Here is a 20524-nt window from a genome sequence, read left to right on the forward strand (position 1 = left end):
TTACACCCTTGTAGGCTTATCCTCTCATCAATGCACTTGCTTTCATGCTAAATGGAGGATAACCCATATCTGGTGGATTTGTGCCTGGTTGTATGACTTATCATGTAGTTGATTCTTAGGCATTCTAGATGCATCTCAAATGCCATTATATAAAAGCACTCCTAGTGTACTTTCATGCATATTGAATTGAATACATTGTTATTTTGATCATACTCCTTTCTAGTCTATAGTTGTGTTTGTGTTTGAGTTCTTAGTTTCTGGGTGAATTTTACCCTAAGGCAAATTATTACAAATTTGGTAAAGGCATAGGATTTATTTTTTGAAGTATGAATTTAAAACATGCTTGAGCAAAAGAATAATTTAGAAAGAGGTGTTCAACTGATTCTAAATCTTGATTGCAAAGGATAAATCAAAAGAAAACTACAATTTTAAGGTTCTACAATTTGTCACTAGTGAGAATCCTTTTTCTAAGGGCCAACCAAGAAAAATAGTCGCCCTTGGGAAGAATTAATTTGTTCCAAACTAAACATAAATGCCAAGTGTTCTTCTTGGTTGAATTGTATCGATTGAATCATAATACACCCTTTCTTAATTAAGTATGACCCATCTTTGGGTGAAGCCTAGAAAAGGAAACCAGGTTTGTTAGACATAAAAACTTCTCTTTCCAATAAGATATGGTTAAATATATTTGAAAACTTAGGGGAAATGGGGAGAGAAGTTGGATCTTTCTAGGTTACCTGCCTCAAGTGAATAGAAATAGCCAAGACATAATCAATGAATGATGTTTCCCAAGAGTCTATTAAAGTATCTATAAATTATCAAAATAAAGTATGTGAAGAAAGAGGGGTGTAGCTATTCCATGAGTCTAACCAAAATTTAATCCTTTCACCAGGGTTCACTTCCTATGAAATCAAGGACATAATAAGATCCCTAGATTTCATCATGAAATCCCAAATAATTGACCCCTTTAGAGGATTTGCAATACTAATAATCCTAGAAGGATCCAAATTATCTAGATATTTACCTTGAAGAACTTGACACCATTTTGATATTGACATTAGCAAACATCTACCAGACTAATTTGGCCCCAAATACCTTATTTAAAATGGAAAGATTATGTAAATCCACCCCTCTAACACTAAATGGTGTAGACATATTTAATAATTTTTGATATGAAATTTTTTTCAATTGAGGAACCTATAATGGAACAATTATTATTTTTTTAATGATGTGAAACTTGCTACCTACTAGTGAGACAATTACTTTTTTGGTCTAAACGCTATCATTTAGTTGATTGACAAAGAGGATTTGAAAAGAGGATTTAGTATGTAAAAGAAGCACTAAGACTAAGTGAGACACTAATAATATAGTGTATTTTTTTAACTACTTAAATTACAAAATGAAAGATTACTCAAGTTAAGATTGGAAGAAGACCAAGTACGAAAAGTTTTTGCCAAGTTTTGTCGACTAGTCAGTGCAATCAGAGTAGAAATCAATTGAAACTGAGTGAAAAAAAAGAGGTGACTAGAAAAGATAAAAAAATAGTGCAAGCCAAGTGATTGTTAGTATATGTCGAGTAAATTTTAGCTGGTGATGAGCATCAATAAGCTTTATTGTTTTATGACTGTTTTATGAAGTGAGTCACAGGTAGTTAGGTAGACTATGAAGCAATGTATAACATATATGCAACCTTTGTCAATGTCTATTGTAGAGACATCTTTAGAATAGAGCATTCCCTATGCGATAGTATCAAATACATAGCCAAGTGAGTTGAAGAGGAAATTAGAAAGATTAGTGGAAGTTATGATCACCAAGACAAAAAGGGTCAAGCAACAAGCCACTAGACTAGAAAAGAGACAAAAGACATTGTTGATAATTGTTAAGTCTAGTGAAGAAGAATAAGAAGAACAAGAAGCTAAATAGGAAGAGAATTTTACTACTTCTAAGAAGTCAGAACGTAAAGCTTGGAAACCCTAGAATTCAAAGATTAAGAAGATTAATTCAGGTATTGCCAATAAAGGGAATTTGTTTAAATGAACAAATTCTATGAATTGTCTAATAATTTTTGAGAAAGATCACATTGATATCTCTACTATGAAATACATGATAGCCAATAATCTAAAACTTAAGGATATTCAAGGTGTGGTAAATGAGAAGGTCTGTGATAGAATTATTGAGAAGATGGCACCAACTTGAGAAGAGGACTTAGAACTTCAAAAGTCTATGTTAATGACAATATGCAAGATTGATGACGAAGAAGAAGTCAAGAGACTATTGATTAATCTAGAACCCTACTTGAGAAATAAAGTAAGACCATTTCTTTTTATGGTGGGTGAGAAGGAAAAATTATGAAGTGAAATAGTGGCAATCATAATTCAAATGATGACATAATCTAGGGCAGCATCTTCACCTACACCAAGAACCTCAAAAGTGTCAGTAAAATGTGACACAATGTAGATAGATTAGACCAATGTTACCATTAACATTAATGATACTAACCCTTTAAGAGTTCAAAATAGACTAAATCTCATGCCAAGGATATTGAAGAACAATTGAAACAACTTGAAGAGGAAAAAATGCTTTTAGAGGAAGAAAAGAGAGAAAAAGAAAGGAAAGAAAAATAAGCAAAAGACAAAGAACAAAGAAGAGCCAAAGAGGTAGCTAAAAAGAAGCAAAGGGAAGATGAATCTAAACCTTCTAGTTCATCTACTCTTCTTTTTCTTGCTATCTTGACAACTGATGATGATGATCAAACTAATTTGATCTCATCTTTATTAAAAATTATTGAGAAGAATAGGAAAGTGAAGAGCTTGCAAAGAACCTTGATGGAGGTTACTAACAAATTACATAGTACTTTGGCACTCTAGCATGTAGAGGTAGATCTTGAATAGAGGGCACAAGTAGTGCTAAAATATTTTGATGAGGAATTTACAAGTTTTCTAAATGTTGCAAAATCTAAGTATAATTTCATATGATGCTAAATTGTTTAGCACTATTTTTTAGAACATCAAGAATGATTTGATAAGTCTTGATACTTGTATCAAGGAACTTTAGAAATGTTAACAAAATGGCAAGGTATTGTACATTAAGTGTGCCCTATCTCATTAGTTGACCAAGGATCTTGATAGTCAGATTGAAGGTAAGCTAAGTGATTTAGCAACTGTATCTAGCTAGATACAACATTCTTTTAGTAAAATTGATGATTTTAAAGGACAAGTAGCCAATATTCATTACGATATGAGGAAACTGGAACTTTAGAAGGAATTTTTTTTCAGATTTTAGAGAATTTGTTTCTCTAAAAATATCTATTATAGAGAAATTGTTGGAGGAAAGTGTCAAGACCAAGGACACTTATTATAAATTTTTATACTCTAATCTTAATGCTAGTGAGATCCCATCATATGCCTTAAGAAAAATTCTCACCTCTACTAAATCAACCAAGGATATATGGACTAAAGGTATGAAAAATGTTAAGGAAAGTTTTGATGATTGTGTGAAGATACTATCAGTTTAAGGTAGATGTTTACAGAGTTTTTGACAATAGTTTTGACAGTTTTTGACCTTTATCATTGATGTCAAAGAGGGAGAAGTGCATAAGAAAATTCTAAATAAGACAAAGGGGAGAAGATTAAATTTTAAGGTATGAAATCATATTGTAAGTGGGAGCATATGTAAGATGGACAAGTTGTAATAGATGATTAATGTAATATTACTGTATTGTTTTTGACAAGTTTTTTTTGCTACTTAGCCATTTTTCCCTATTTTGTTGCCATCAATGCCAAAGGGGTATATTTTTTACCATTGGCTAATGAATATATGTAATTATTTTCATTTATGGAAACACATAATGTACATGCTTATAGGAAATCTCAGAAATAAAGATACTTAGCTTTTGGTACTTAGAAAATTGTGTAAGTATGAATATGGTTTATAGCAATGTATTGTTTTGTATGTAACTTGTTACCGACATCATGTTATGACTAGAAAAGTTAGATAAAGATAGTATAAATGTTGAGGATGATGTGTATAACCTCAAAATTTAGTATACATTGTATGGAAAAGAGATATTTCTATTTTATTAGTGAAATGAGACAACGACATTAAAGGAAAGGAATTGTTTTGTTTACAAAATAATTAATTGACCAATTAGGGCCAACATCCTAGATGTTTACTCTAAGTTGGAAAAGTATATTATGTTCTTAGTTGATCTATTAGAAATTTGTAAAAAGGCATGGTATTTATCAAAAGGACATCTTGCAAAGGAAAGCATAGTAAGTTGTGAAAGTGTGAAAGTATTGTGATATGCAAACTTTCTATAAAGTGATATATGTGAAGTTTTTGAGAAGCTATTTTGTGATCTGAGATCAAAATAAGGAAGAAACTATATTCCTAAAGACTAATTACTTGTTTGGACAGTGAGCTCTTCTTCTTGTAATTGGAAGTGCATGTTTGGGTAATGGGCTCATATTGCATCTATTGTACTACAACTCCTAATAGGGTTGAAATCTCCTAACAAGAACTCTCTATACTTAATTTTCTCATTGACTCCTTATAGGTTCCATCCTCTAACAAGGAGCTTATATATCAGTATATTATCTAGTGGATATCATCCCCACTTGGATTTTCCCTTGGCTAGAGTTTCCCTAGTTAACAAAATATGGTGTTATGAGTTATCTTTGTGCATTGCTTTATTACTTTCATATTTATGGTTCAAAGTAATAAATAATATTTAGTTAGTGACTCAATTTTTTAAATTACTAATTCACCCCCCCTCCCCCTCTCAATAATTCCTATTTCTAACAATATCAAGTACTAGGATAGTCATGGTCAGGTCAACATCAAGACAAGAAGCTAACCCAAAAGGTAATGCATTAATGGTAACAATAATAGGGACTTCTCTAGAATCCATATCTCTATATCTATCCTTCTTTGTATCGACCTTTAGAGAAAGAGCTTCCATGATTTTAAAAGGCATGATAGTGTTAGAGGCCCTTAAGTCAATCATGCAATTTTTTAAGGTCTTTCCATTTATTATCAAGCTACGGAAGAAAATGTCAATATTTTCTATATATGTAGTAGATGAATTATCTAAATACATCTAAGGTATCTGGGACATTAATCCTTTGTCCTCCTTTTCTTTTACTACAAGTGGTACTTCCTACCCTACTAATGACTCTCTATCAATAACATTATTGTTTCCAATCCTTCCTAACCAAGAAAAGGCTTTACTCTTATGTTCCTCTATCCTAAAAATTTCAAATAAGGGAACTTTGAAAGTAATATGTGATAACATGGAAATCATGTCAACATGATCATAAATAAGAGGTTTTTATTGAATACCCTTTTTTGCTTGTACTTAAAAAACATGCTCCTCCACTTGTCTGACAACATCAATATTTGACTTATTTTGTTCTGTGTTTACCTTGACTGCTTCTACACCTTTAAATTGCACCTTCTTCTTAGGTTCCCACTTCTTCACCTTATTCTCCTTCATATTAACTACCACTAGATTCTCTTATTTGTGGCCATCTTCATCTTATGAATTATATCTTTGATAAAAAAATACCAGATGCTTTTGCAACAACATTGTTCATTGTCATATTCCTTAGATTAAAGGTGTTATAAACTTTAGCCACCATCTTTGCAGTTATTCTATAAATTTATTCTTTGGATGCTTTCCCAAATTCATATGTTCAACATCTAATATCATGTTACACATCTCATCTTCATCCTTATTGACATCATCTAAATTTTTTTTATGATGATGTAACTAGTATATATTTCTCTGATTATTAACATCAATTTCAAACTATTTTAGATTTGATTGTTCACTACTGTGACATAAATGAACCATGTTGCATGTCACATCATCATGACTCTTTTCTTCCTTGCCCTTCTTAGGTTATGTTTTTCAATGTGTAGAGAATGATTGGGCAACTGTACAATAGTTAGGGAAGTGAGGAGATTGGAAAATTATTCTCCACAAAATTTCATCCATCATATTTATAGAATTCCTTTATATTGGATCTAGTGTATTCTTATCCTTTGTGCCTTGTGCAGGATTAGTAATGGGCTTTCCATCCTTTCATTGTGTGTTATATGGGTAGTTTTATATTTAGTCTACCTATATTATAAGTAGTGTTGAACTGTGGTTTTTCACTAGTATTAGGCTTATTAGTGTGGTTTACCAATGGATTCAAATTCTTAGGCATATTCATAACCTGATCCATTTTGTTATCCTTAGGATTTTTTTGTTGTACTAGGCTTTTCATCTTCTTTCCTATTTCTCGATCATCTATTCTTCCTAGTTTACTAGCGCTATTTCTATCATTTTTAATATTGGTAGTTATCTTGAAAGAATCCCTTAATGTTCTAGGACCTTTATCTGTTAGAATATAAGCCATTTTTCTATCAAAGGCACTGAAATAGGTAGTGAGATGTACATTCTCACCTAGTCTTATAACTTGAAATAATTTATACATTTCTTTCTAGAATTTTGCATTAAAATAAAATGTTGATTCATTCTAATTTTTCTTAATATTATTTAACTCGTTCAACATGAAGCTTTCATTGGTATTTTCACCATATTGTTCTTTGAAAATATTTTCTAGATCATCCCAGGAACCATACTATCATCAAGCAATATTTTGAACTAGTCTCCTATTAGAATATATAGTCCACCAATATAATTGAGAGGGGAGGTTGAATCAGTTATCCAACTATTATCACAATTATTAACCTTAATCAAACTTAATCATGTGAATAATATGTATCATCTTAAAATGGAAGAACTTCCATGATAAGAGCATTTAGCTCTCTAAATAAGTGGTCTTTAGTCATGTCAAGTGCCTTGAATAGGTCTTTGCATGGATCTAACTATTTCCCCCCTATTCTACTTCTCTCCCCTTGTTTCCATCCTTTTTTTGACAAATTTCTCTGAGAAAACCTGAAGACTTCAAATTTTTGGGTGAATAACAACCTGAAGGGTCAAGATCAACCTTGACCTTGACCTAGGTCAAGGATTACCTCAACCCTAACCTAGGGTAGAGTTGACCTCAACCTTGACCTTAGGTCCAAATTTCAAGTTCTAGAGGTTTTGAGATATTGGGCTTCAGAAAGTTGTATTTTCCAACTTTTGGGTCAGCCATTTCATGTTTTGGAATGGTAAAATCTTAAATTGCATTTAATCTAGGTCCATTTCTAGGGGTTAAGGTTAATTGGGATTTAATTCTCCAATTTTTGCCCCTCTAGAAGTTTGTTCCTTAGGTCACTATATAAGGAAGTCTCCTCCTCTCATTTTCAAAAAATAACCTAACGAATACAAAGATATCACAAGATCCATTATTTTCAAGAAAGCATTCTATGAAGCACTTTTAAGGAAGTATCCAAACTATTGTCCCCATTCAAGTTCTCCATTGAAGATCAAGGATTCAAGCATTCTAGCCTTTGAAGGGATTTGCTTCAAGAATTCAAGATTCATCATTTAAACCCTAGATCTAACCATCATGGTGGTGTGATCATCCTTCAAGATCATGTGTTCATCTTCTAGATCTATTCATTCTTCTCTGAAGATGGATTCCAAACATACAATCATGAAGGTCTTGATTTACATTTTCTAATGTTATGTTCAAGCTTTCATATCAACATACTTGTTTACATTTTAAATACAATTGCGTATCTATTGAATGTCATAGCGTCACTTTTAGATTTGCTTCTACTACTTTCTAGCATTCTTTATTTTAATTCCATTTTTAAGGTTGATTCCAAATCGAGGTTTGACCAAGGAAAACCCCTCATCCAAACAAGAAAACCATTTTTATTGTAGGTACAGGTATAGGTACAAGACAATGAATTGAAGTTCATATTTGAGTACCCTTTGCAAAAAAAATTCGAGATCCACAAACAAAATTCTTGTTAGAGTAGTATAGGTCAAGGTCAACTTTCTAGGGTAAGATTGTGCCTTGAGTTAAAATTGTGCCACACTATCTAGGTCAAGGTCAACCTACCATGAGAAGGACAAAAGTTTTCTTGATTTTTTTTTGTCTAAAAATTTCCATTTTGGAGCAGCTTTCAAAATTTCTCGAAACTGTGCACAAACATCAAAAATCAACATTTTCTATATTTTCCCTACTTTGGGGTTAGTATTTTTCTTCTATTCATTTAATATTTCAAGTACATACTTTCTAATAATAGATTATGGGATTTCCTCCTTTCATCGTACTCACCATTGTTTGATACATTTGTGCATTTATCACTTCTTTGTGATTACTCAATTTGGATCATTCATTTTGGCAATTTGGGTTAAGGATAAATCCTATATACCCCCACATATTCATCCCTCCCATCGACATATTTTTACCTATTCATATTTTTATTCTATTCATTTTGGTGAATTCAACATGCTTACCCCCACTCTCTTGTGGAATTAGATGCCCTATTGTGTTTTTGGTATTAGATTTCCCTTCATATTATTTTGTGTGTCCATCTTTATTTTCATTTTGGTGAACTCAACATGCTTACCTCCTCTCTTTTGTGGAATTAGATGCCCTATTGTGTTTTTGGTTGTTAGTTTTCCCTTCATATTGTCTTTTGTGTTCACATTTATTCTATTCATTTTGGTCAACCGGTGATAGATAACTCTTTCTTTTTGGTGTTAGATCTTTTGTTTCCTTTTTTGCTCTTATATTTTACATTCAAAAATAATAATAATCTATATACTCAATAAAATAAAAAATTATTTCTTACATTTCATTTACTATGAAGATTACTAAGATGATTTGGTGTGTGGTCATGTTCCTTATTACTCTTCTTTTAGAATTTCCTTACCATATCTATGATGTTTATGAGAGTATCATTCTCTTTATTATGTCGATGATCATTCATTTTATTCTCACTTATGCTTTTGTTAATTTGATTGATACTAGTATTCCTATATTCAAAACTTTCATTAAAAATTCATGTGGTAGACTTATTATTCTCTTGGATTATGTGAAGAATTTGGTAAATGATACACTATCTCCTAATCTTCCTAATTTTAACCCTATTATTTCTAATCTTATGCCCATTTCTCCATCTTTTAATCCTCATTCTTCCCATACTTATGATGGAATTCAATCTATAGTTTAGGATGCAAATGTTCAAGACTTCATTGATTTACCTTCTCCTTTTAATTTATGATTATATTAAAGGAAAGGGTAAAGAAACTTCTTCAAAGCCTATTATTCCATCTTATACAACCTTTACTCATGAACATGATAAATAATCACCTAATGTAGAAGATTTATATGATATGTACACTACAAGATATAATAGGATAACTAAAACAAGTTTAAAGAGGTTTAGGGCTTGGGGCTAATGAGAATGGTATCAAGTATCTAGATCATGTATCCCCCAAACAAGATTTTCATGGTGTTGGTTGTTTGCAATCTCAATCCAAGGTGATTGATGTTAATGGTCATCCTCCTCTTCATAATCTTGTCCCTACACCTACCTTGGATAACCCAGATCTTCATCAAGAGGTGGCTAAAAAGCTATATTTTGAGTTAATGAATTCCAAGAAATAAATCTTTAGACTTATGCTGATCAATGCTCTATACAAATACAAATTTCTTTTTCACTATTGTAATACACGTTTACTTGCTGATTGTAAACATTTCAAATTATATGTTCAAGAAAGAGTTGCTTTAGGAATTATATCTTTCTCTCGTGTAGTTGTACAATTTATTCATAATTTTGATATAGGGAATTACCCTCATTTTAATATCATATAGATTTCTTCTCCTCTTGTCTTTGGACTGGGGGGCAAGAGGTGTATTTCCATCCAATCTCCTAGGATCCACTATGCCTTTTATAGGGTTTAATTGGTATTCTTTCTTCCTATTTATTCTGTGTTTTTGTATTATGTTTATAATCATTCATAGAATCTATTCAAGATATGTTTTCTAAAACATTTATTTTGTAAAGGTATCCCCTGTCTTCATTCCTGGGGGGCAAGGTTCTTCTTTCTTTCTCTTTGTCTAGGGAACTGCTTTCCTTAGCTTAGTGGTACTTATTTATATTGCAATATTATTTCAACATAATGACAGTTTTTTTGATTCTATATAACCTTTTTATATCAGAGGCCATTTTCCTAGCTCATCAACTCTTATATATGTTGTGAATTATGTTATTTATAAAATCTTATCATTTTTTTGGTGTTAGAGTGGTTTTCCTCATTCCAAAGATTCCTCTTCCTTTCTTTATAGGGGGCTTGATGATTGAATCTTTTTTCTTGCTTAGTTTATCTTTGAATGATGATACTTTATCTAAAAGCACTCCTCTATGATGGGGTCATTGTTGGTAAGATCTCTTTCTTTAAGCATCCTTTTCCATGAGTGACATATCCTTTTCACAATTATCTATTCTCTTGGATGTAGGGGTCAATATCCCTCATTAAGAATATGGTATGCATTGTTGTTAAAGATGATATATACTTACATTGTGAAGTAGGTATCCTCCTTCTCTTCCTTATCTTGTCTAGTTGAAAACCATGATAAGGAGGAAGTAATATAAAGGGTCTCCCTTGTACTATAGTTTTTAAAATTTTCAACATGCTAAACTTCAGAAGGTAATGCACATAAGTTGCTAAATTCTAAAGAGACACAATTTTCAATTTTCCAATATGATAAATCTTGGAAGGTAATGCACATAAGTTGCTAAATCCTAAAGAGACATGAATTTAAAAAAAATTCAACATGATAAATCTTAGAAGGTAACACACATAAGTTGTTAAATCCTAAAGAGACAAAATTTTCAATTTTTCAATATGCTATATCTTGGAAGGTGACACACATAAGTTTCTAAATCCTTAAGAGATGCATTTTTCAATATTTCAATATGCTAAATCTTTGAAGGTAACACACATAAGTTTTTAAGTCTTGAAGAGACATGCATTTTCAATATGCTAAATCTTCTTAAGGTAATGCACATAAGTTGCTAAATCTTGAGGAGACATGCATTTCATATTCATAGTGATACATAAAGGTGGATCTATGGGTGTTTTTAGAAGCCATAAGAAGAAGCATTACAATTGCTAGCATAGTTTATGGTTGAACTATCAAGTTTGGCCACCTATTTGGCTCTCCCCCTCCTTTTGTGATTCACAGTAAGGTGGGCATCTTAGTAGGCAAGGTAATCACTTCCCATTTTCCTTCTTTTCTCTTTCATTCTAGTAGGATTGGATCAAAAAGATATGTTATTTATAATTTTTCTCTTGTCTTTCTTATCTAATAATATATCATTTTATGATATCTTTCCAAATATGATATTAGTATGAGAAATATTTCTTAGCAATGTTTCTTGTGCTAGTTGATTTGGGTTTGTTTAGTGTTAACCCTTCTTTTATGTTGTTTTGGTTCTCTTTTTGTTTTTGCACCTAAGGCTGTGTGTGTATGTTGATTTAGAATCCTTAGCTTGGGGATTGTATCATTAGGTAAGTGCTAATTTATCTTATTGTGAATCCACTTGGATGTCTTCTTGCTTTTCTTTTACCAAGAGTTTGCATTGAATCCATACTCTTGGTAAAGTGGGGGCTTAATGTATCATCTTAAATAAGAAGCACTTTCATGATAAGAGTGTTTAGCCCTTTGAGTATGTGGTCTAGGGTCATGTCAAGCACCTCAAATAGGTCTTTTCATGGATCTAGTTGTTTGTCACTTGTTCTCCTTCTCGCCCCCTATTTTTACCCTTTTTCTAACAACTTTCTCTAAGAAATTAAGGACTTTTACTTTCTAGGTCAATAATGATCTGAAGGGTCAAGGTCAACCTTGACCTTGACCTAGGTCAAGAATAACCTTGATCATAACCTAGGTCAAATTCAAGCTTCACCCTAACCCTAGGTCCAAGTTTCAAGTTCCAGAGGTTGCAGGATATTAGGCTTCATAAAGTTCCATTTTCTTTCTTTTGGGTCAGTCATTTTAGGTTTTGAAATGGTAAACTCTTAAATTACATTTATGTTAGTTCCATTTCTAGGTTTTAAAGTTAATTGGGATCTAAATCTCCAATGTCAGTCTCTCTAGAATTTTTGCCTTAGATCACTATATAAGTCTCCTCCTCTCATTTTTAGAAAAGAACCTAACAAACAGAAAGATATTGGATGATCCATTATTTTCTAGAAAGCTTCAATGAATGAATTTTAAGGAAGTATCAAAATGATTTCCCCCATTCATGTTCTTCATTGAAGATCAAGGATTCAAGCATTCAATTCTTTGAAAGGATTTTGTTCAAGCATTCAAGATTCATCATTTAAACCCTAGATCTAACCATCATGGTGGTAGGATATTCCTTCAAGATCCTTTGTTCATCTTCTAGATCTATTCATTTTTTTCTCAAGGTAGATTCCAAGCATATTTATTCATGGACGTTTTGATTTATATTTGATAATTTTATGTTCAAGCTTTCATATCAACATACTTGTTTACATTTCAAATATAATTGCATATCTACTTTAATATCATAGATTCATTGTTAAATTTACTTTTACTACTTGCTAGTTTTCTTTATTTTAGTTCCATTTTTAAGGTTGATTCTAAACTGGGGTTTGACCAAGGAAAACCCCTCATCCAAAAAATTTAACTATTTTTCTTGCAGGTAAAGGTATAGGACAATGAATTGAAGTTCAGATTGGATACCCTTATTGACAAACTTCTGAGATCTATGAACATAATTTTTTTCACAACAATGCAAGTCAAGGTTGACTTTTTGGGGTAAGATTGTGCCCTACGGTAAGATTGTGCCCCACTATCTAGGTCAAGTTTGACCTACTCTTAGAAGGTTTTATGGGTTTTCTCTATCTCAAGATTTCCAGTCCAGAGTAGCTTGCAGATTTTCCCAAAACTATGTGCATACATCAAAAATCAACATTTTCTAGATTTTCCTTACTTTGAGGTTAGTATTTTCCTTCTATTCATTCAAGATTTCAAGTACATACTTTTTAATAATAGATCATTTGATTTCCTCCTTTCTTCATATTCTCCATTATTTGATTCATTTATGCATTGATCACTTCTTTGTGATTGATCAATTTGGATCATTCCTATTGGGAATTTTGGTTAAGGAGAGGTCCTAAATACCCCCAAACATTAATCCATCCCATCTACATATTTTTACATATTTTTATTTTTATTCTATTCATAATATAAGTAGAAACCATAACTATATACACTAATATGTTAGCAAGAAATACTAATCTATTTAAAAACTAAAGCATTAACTAACAAAACTAATCTAAACTTTAGATGAGACAAAGTGAGGTCCTCAAATGAGAATATGAGTCATGGATAGGCTCTCTCAATGAGGATGATCACTTGATTTGTAGAGGTGTCCTTTGATATGGATTTGGGATGTATGCTCAAGCTTCAAAATGCTTCAATGGAGGTAGATTTGGAATTTTTGGTGTGGGTATATGTAAGAGTATGGATTTGGCTTCTCAAATTGACATGGTAACTTTAGCTTAAAGATTGTGATTAAAATGGCTTGGGAGGTGATCCAATTTATAGGCTAAGGGATTGAGGGATGAAGGGCTAAGATGCGAGGATGGCAAGATGGTGAGAGAGGGTCAGGATGCACTTAAAGGGGAGCACATGGATTGTGCTTGTTTAGCACCAATCAAAGAGTGACACATGTCACAGGGAGAGTGAGTGGAGGAAAGGGCATGGATGAGAACAAAGGAGGCTCAAGGCTTTAAATGGCCCTCATAAGTGCTTGTAAGAGAAATGAATGGGCTTGTAAGAGCAATTTATGGCTTTGTAAGAGCATTCATGGCTTGGTGCTTGTGATATTTTGAGGGGAGACTTTAGCTTGGTTTAGGAAAGTCTTAAGCTCATTTAGGATTGTGAAAATTATTAGGGGATGGGTTAGGCTTGGGTTAGGATTATTTTAAGGATGTTAGAGATGTGCAAGTGGATGGTATTAATGAGGGTGGGTGAGTTAGTGGCTAAGCTTAGTTAGTATGGGAGGATGGGGTGGATTAGGCTAATGGAGGGATTTAGGATAGGCTTTAGGGGTTATTAGTTTTGAGGGTTTTATTTATTAAAGTGATTTTAATAAATTTCGGATTTGGAATTAGATAAGAGAATAAGATTTAATTTATAAATGATGGGTTATTTGATTTATCAATTAGGACTATAGATGATTAATTAAATTAATCAGCTAGGGGATGGAAAAAGGATTAATTAAATAGGAATTTAATTAATGATGCCTTTAGAGATAGATAAATAGGATTATCAAAGTGGTGTAATCAGATTTAGGTGTCTACAATAACAAGATACTCATGCATAATAAGACTAGATATGTTAAGTAGGAAAACCCTTGATCAGAGGGAAAACCCTGGTGGGGATGGTACCCACAAGATGATGCACTAATATAAATATTCCTTGTTAGAGGACGGATCTTGTTAGGATTCTATAAAAACATTCATTCATATTAGTCCCTATATGGAGACTTCGAATCCTTGTTAGGAGTTGTAGAAGATAGATGGACCCATTCTCCAAACAACTTCAAGGGAAAGACCAATGAACCTACTATCTAAATGATCTTTTTATAATTCCTAGAAGAATAATTGATTTGAATTGTACTTCCTTCCTCTTTCTTTGTCTTGTCAATTGGACCTCTCCTCTTTCTGTTCTTGATACCATATCATGAAGTCTACATCCAATAATCCCTTGGATTGCTTACTCACATTCACAAAACACTCTACTCATTTTCACACTTTAAATTGAATACTTGATACATACTCTCTTACAAACAAGGAATTTTTTTCTTTATACCCTATCTTAAAAATAGTTCATTGAGTTAGCCTTGAGGCTTCCCTAATTAATTATAATGGGACAATTAATTAATTTCCAATTATAATAGCACTATTGGCTCATATTATATACCAAACCTCACACATGTGATACTAGGGCTTGCACACTTTCTGATATCACCATCATTCTATCTTGTACCACTAACTAACATGCATCACTAGATTATATCTTAGCTTGAAGATATAATAGAATCATTAGAAATTGCTTTCCATGCACCTTATCTCTGCACTACTCTCTGCAAATCACTTATAGCTTTCATACATCTTTGAATTAGAATTTTTGAATTTAACCTCATCATGATGAAACAAGGTGCAACATGTCCTTGACTATGAATAACCAAACAATCAAAATGTTGTCCATACAACTATGATCTCTATTCACTATTTTGCTACTCTTCACAAACTTAATGCTATGTTGACATCAATGACAAACATAGTCATGAATGAAACATGTCAATGCTCTCCAATGCTTAAGATACTCCCCCAAAGGAATACCATCAACATTCATGTTAACATATCCTTCATTTTCAATGAGTGAATGCACAAATAATTTGTTAACAACATCCTCATACTACACTTCATAATCATTTAACATATCAATGAACTCTCTGAGGTTCTCTTCACTAGTTATGGTATTATTTCCTAAGAATTTAGTAACCTTATCACTCAAATCATTAGAGATAGGATGGGGAAATCTAGGGATACTACTGACATGAAATTTTTTAATCTTGCCTAAAGTTTTTACATAAAGGCAACCTCATGTAACATCGAAAAAATATTGAAAGTTCGTGACTTTGCAATTAGAGATTGATTCTCCTAAGAAGGTTGACTTTTGTACTATCAAGGTGCACCTAACTATTTCTTGAAAGGAAAAGGGAGAAGGAGATGCATGAAAATATAACTACCTATTCTAATCTAGAGGGTGTGATACACCAAATATTATTTGATCTACTTCCTTCAGATAACTTCTCTAAGATCCAATAGACTTCACAAGACATACCACTATCTATATCCCTTTAACATTATTACCATAGAAAAGAAAAGAAGATAACATAACCATATAAGGAATACAACATATTCACTTAATAGATTAGTTAACTAGAATGAACATAATCATATGGTATTGAAATTGCCAAAATATATTCAGAAAGATGAGGTATAACTAGATGAAACAAATCTAATTGGCCTAGAATGGATGTAACAATAGTGATTTCTATTGAATAAGAGACAAAAGCATTTATAGAGAATATATGTGAAAGACTAGAAAAAGAAAGATCCTTAGATCAATAATAAAACTTGCCTTTATAGGGTGCATGTATAACCCAAATGCAACCTTGAGTGTGAACTCCCTAAATCATGAGATTGGATTACACATGAGGGAAATAATAAAAGATTAGAAGAAAATCTAATCATGAAGCATAAATACTCAAAAGAAATGACAAAAATGATAAGGAAAAGAATAAGGAAAAGTGTACACTCAGTTGCAAGAGGTTAAATTGAAACAATAATGATCATGGAGTGTAGTGGTGTTGAGGGTATCAAAAAATGGTCATAGATGAATCAGATTATTTCTCTATTTGTCTTCTAACTATTGCATGTATTCTTTTACATTGTGTCAGATCACCTACATCAACAAGTCAATTGCATTCAATTATTTTCCCTTCCACATGGCCCTATAACCTTCAAATATTCTTACACCTCACCCAACATTATTCTTTTATGTTTTCCTTCTCATGCTAAGTATTTTTTAGCTTCGCAACTTATTTCCTTCATTAGATGTCTGAGCCTATGAAGTTGGGGTATTGGCTATTTGCACCATCGTGGCAGTGATCTTAGGTTGGCATGAAATGTTTGTGACCCTAAAAAGTTGTGATATTGACTATTCACACCATCACCATAGTGATCTCAGGTTGGCATCAAATGTCTGCAACCTTGAAAAGTTATAAACTTTAATTGCTAGTGTTTCCTTTCACATGGTCACAACTTAAAGCCAAATTGCATCTTGGACACCTATAAATGTGTGAAGATAAACTTTTAACCATGATCACCTTGTCATGATTATCATCTATTCCTTTCCACTAAAATTTATGACCATGTAAGGCTATCATACTTACTGTGATTGCACCATCACTACTTAAATATTGACATTAATGCTAACCCTATGAAAGAGCGATTAAAGTAATCATTGTATTGTATCTAAAACTCTAGTTAACCCCTAACATCTTGTGATAGTGTGTACAAGGCCATTTTGTAACATCACAACCTAAATCATTAACCCAACTTATAACCCTATGAATGAGTGATGAGGAGATTTTCTTTTTCTTGCAACCTCTAACTCAGGTTAGGTTTGACCATTTGCGATGGTGCAAAAGTGCATAAAATTCAACTATTGGAGTTAGACTTTGCATGGTTGTAGCCTGATTCTATTTGAAATTGAAATTTCCTATGATCATGCCATTGGGTTAATCTCTCCATCATAAGTAAAATATGAATGTTAGCCCCTTAAGCTATGAAACTACCCTAACATTGAGCTTGACCATTTCACGCATTTGCAGCCTCCCTAATGGTTAAGTCTTAGCTGCTTGTTACTAAGAAGAGAGGGATAATCTCATCATTGTAGCTTGAAATAGCTTCTTTGATATGAAAGTTATAAGTCTTAGGGATATATAAAAGAAAATTCAAAGATTTTTTTTCATATCCTCGTTGGCTTACATGGCAATAAATGAATGGGTCAAATGAACATGATCATGATTGTCACTCTAGATAATTGAGAAATTAGGAAGGTTTGTAGAAATGGTTAATAGATATCTACAAAGGTCATTTGTTTGTATCTTTACATGTAAATAGGCCTCTTCTAAAAACCTAAAAAAATTCAATTACTAGGTCCATATCTTGGGGTTTGTATGGGAATTTTGACTTGTTGAAATGTAACTAACTAGTAGTAGTGGAAGAAGATGGTATTGGCTAGGAAAAACTTTGGCTATTTACTATAGGTCTAGAAGTTGGAACATAAGGTATAACTTGTGCAGTCTGATTTGGTCAAGATGCTAAGCCAAAGGTGGTTTTAAGGAAATGAATCTTCCTTCTTGTCTCTAGAACTTTAGACTCATTTTCTAATTTCTCCATCTCTTTAGCCAAATATTTACTCTCTTTCTTTTCTCTCTCCAATTCCAAATACATTTTAGAAATAACAGTATTTTTTGGAGGAACATGAGGCTCATTGATCTATATCCCCACAACCTTTTTCTTTTCTTTATCAAGGTTCTTAATGGTAAGATCTATTATGTTTTCTTCAATATGTTTGTAGGGTTGGACTTGTGAAATGATAGGTCCTCCCTTCTCCTTTAGAAGACTTTCCTAATCTTGGATTCTTGACCTTATCTCTCCCACATCTCCAAAGATGTTTGAATGCTATGTAGAAGATTTTTCTTCTAACTTTTGGTTGTGCTCTTTCCAAGCTTTAATTCTTATAAAAAATACTTCCCTCTCTATGAGAATATTCATGTAATGAATTCTTTTTCCTTTTCCAAAAAAATGCATTTGGCATCTTCCTCAATGTTGTGATGTGGAGCCTAATTAGACTCAGAGGTTTATTTAGCATGGTTTTCTTCCCATATTATTTCTATGGGGGTTTGGGGGTAGTGCCCCCAAGACGAGGTCAAGGGGTAGCACCCCTACGGGGTCCTGGGGAAACACTGCCCCTTAAGCCAAAAATGCCCTTATATTGTAAAAGGCATCAATTACTATTTTTCTATTATTTTAGCCCTAAATTTATAAACAGAAAAAGCTTGTATAAAAAGGCTTAGGGTTTTGGATTTCATAATGTAATGGTGATATTGTAGCTTCTTGCAGTAGTATTGAGCTATAAGGGATTATGGATTGTAATCACTACATAATAATAATATTGGACTTGTTGTTGGTGGACTTAGCCCAGGGATTGGGTGAACCACATTAAAGCTTGGTGTCAAGTGCGTTCTCTTTATGTGATCTACTATTTTCTACTATTGGATATATTTTCATGTAATTGTTATTTCTTTCTGAAGTTAATCCTAACAAGTGGTATCTAAGCCAGATGGTCATCATTTTTTTTAGCCAAATTGTCGTCATTTTTTTCCTTTTTGTGATCCTTTGTAGCAAGGTCTCATAGTTGAGTGGGAAAAATCATAGATGAGAGTAAGATAAGGGTTGACAAGTTTAATGGGTAGAACTTTCAGTTATGGAAGATATAATTGGAAGACTATCTTTATCAGAATGATTTATGGAATGTAGTTGCTCTCACATATTCAGTCTATACCTTATCTATTTTGATTCAAGAGATACTTGATACTCTTATTTTATGTATTTTGTGATGACTCAAGGATTAGATGTTATACTTTGGTTTGGTACCATAAATGCTTTATTGCTATATTGTTCAATTTATCATATTTTCATGTTGATGCTATTATGAGATGACAGTAGATCTATGATGATATTTGGTTATATGGTCTACTGGAAATATTTGTTGGTTATGTTATGAGATGAATTTTATGCAATGGTTATTAACTTCTTTCTTGTTTTTTATGCTTAATGCGAATGTGAGTGGTGTAAATGGATTAACTAGATATTTAAATGCATTGATTTATTTGGCTATTATATTATATGCAATCGCACTTGATTGTGTATTTTAGTGTGTAGGAATTATATCCCTACCAATGGCACATGGAGTTAGTGATTTAACCAGTCATATTTTACCAATGTCATCCCTGTATGGTAAGCGTAACCTTATTTAGCTATTTTAAATTAAAACCTTTCATTGATTAGTAAATCCAAACTCATCTGCATTATGTGATTAGACCTATGAGCATGTCTATGCATTTAGAGGTTCTCTTTGTCGCGAAAGTGTTAAGTGATTTTTTGTGATTTGGGTTTTTGGGCTTTAAATCTTTTCAGGTTTAATTTTTGGTAGCTTTTCCTTAGGTGAATTTCTATTACAAATAATAACCTATTTTTGTTTGGGTTGATTTGAAGTTTAGCTACTCTAGCTAGCTTTTTTCCATAATTGACTATTCACTTGAAAAGTGAATAAGTATTATAAAAGTGACTTCATTATTCACTTCTCATTTTTCAAAAATAGAAATTTGAGAGCTATTTTAGAAATCCTCTTATGAAGGATTCTTGTTCTGTTTGTTTAGGGAGCTATGAGCATGGGTTTTTCATGAGGTTAGTCTCATTGGATCTAGCTCGAGGAGTTTATGCTTTTCCATCACTTTCAGCAGATTTGGTGGGTGATTTATTTTATTGCACATGTTTCAATTTTTTCCCCTTTTTCTATCAGGTAGGGCCTTCTCATTTTATTATTTTTGCTCTATTTTAGGTTCTGTTTCTTGTAGCAATATGTTAGGGGTCCCCTCTGTTTCTATTTATTAGTTCTACTCAGTTGGTTGGGTATGAATGTTTTCCCTATTTTTGGGATGAGGGTTTGGGATTTTGAGCTGTTATGCTGGCCATTTTTGCATACAGTGTCCAATTTCAATTATTTTTTAATTTTTGGGGTTTTTGCACGCAAAGGCCAAATGGATTTTAATTTCAAAAAATTTCCAAAATTTGGGGTTTTTACCTCATTTTGCATGTTGCCTAAATTTCCTAATTTTTCATGGCATGAGTTTGGTCATGGGCTTGGATGATCCATATGGATGTTATTCA

The sequence above is a fragment of the Cupressus sempervirens genome, chromosome 3, assembly GCF_028749045.1.
Source record: "Cupressus sempervirens isolate cs-2001-9-10 chromosome 3, ASM2874904v1, whole genome shotgun sequence".
Lineage (NCBI taxonomy): Eukaryota > Viridiplantae > Streptophyta > Pinopsida > Cupressales > Cupressaceae > Cupressus > Cupressus sempervirens.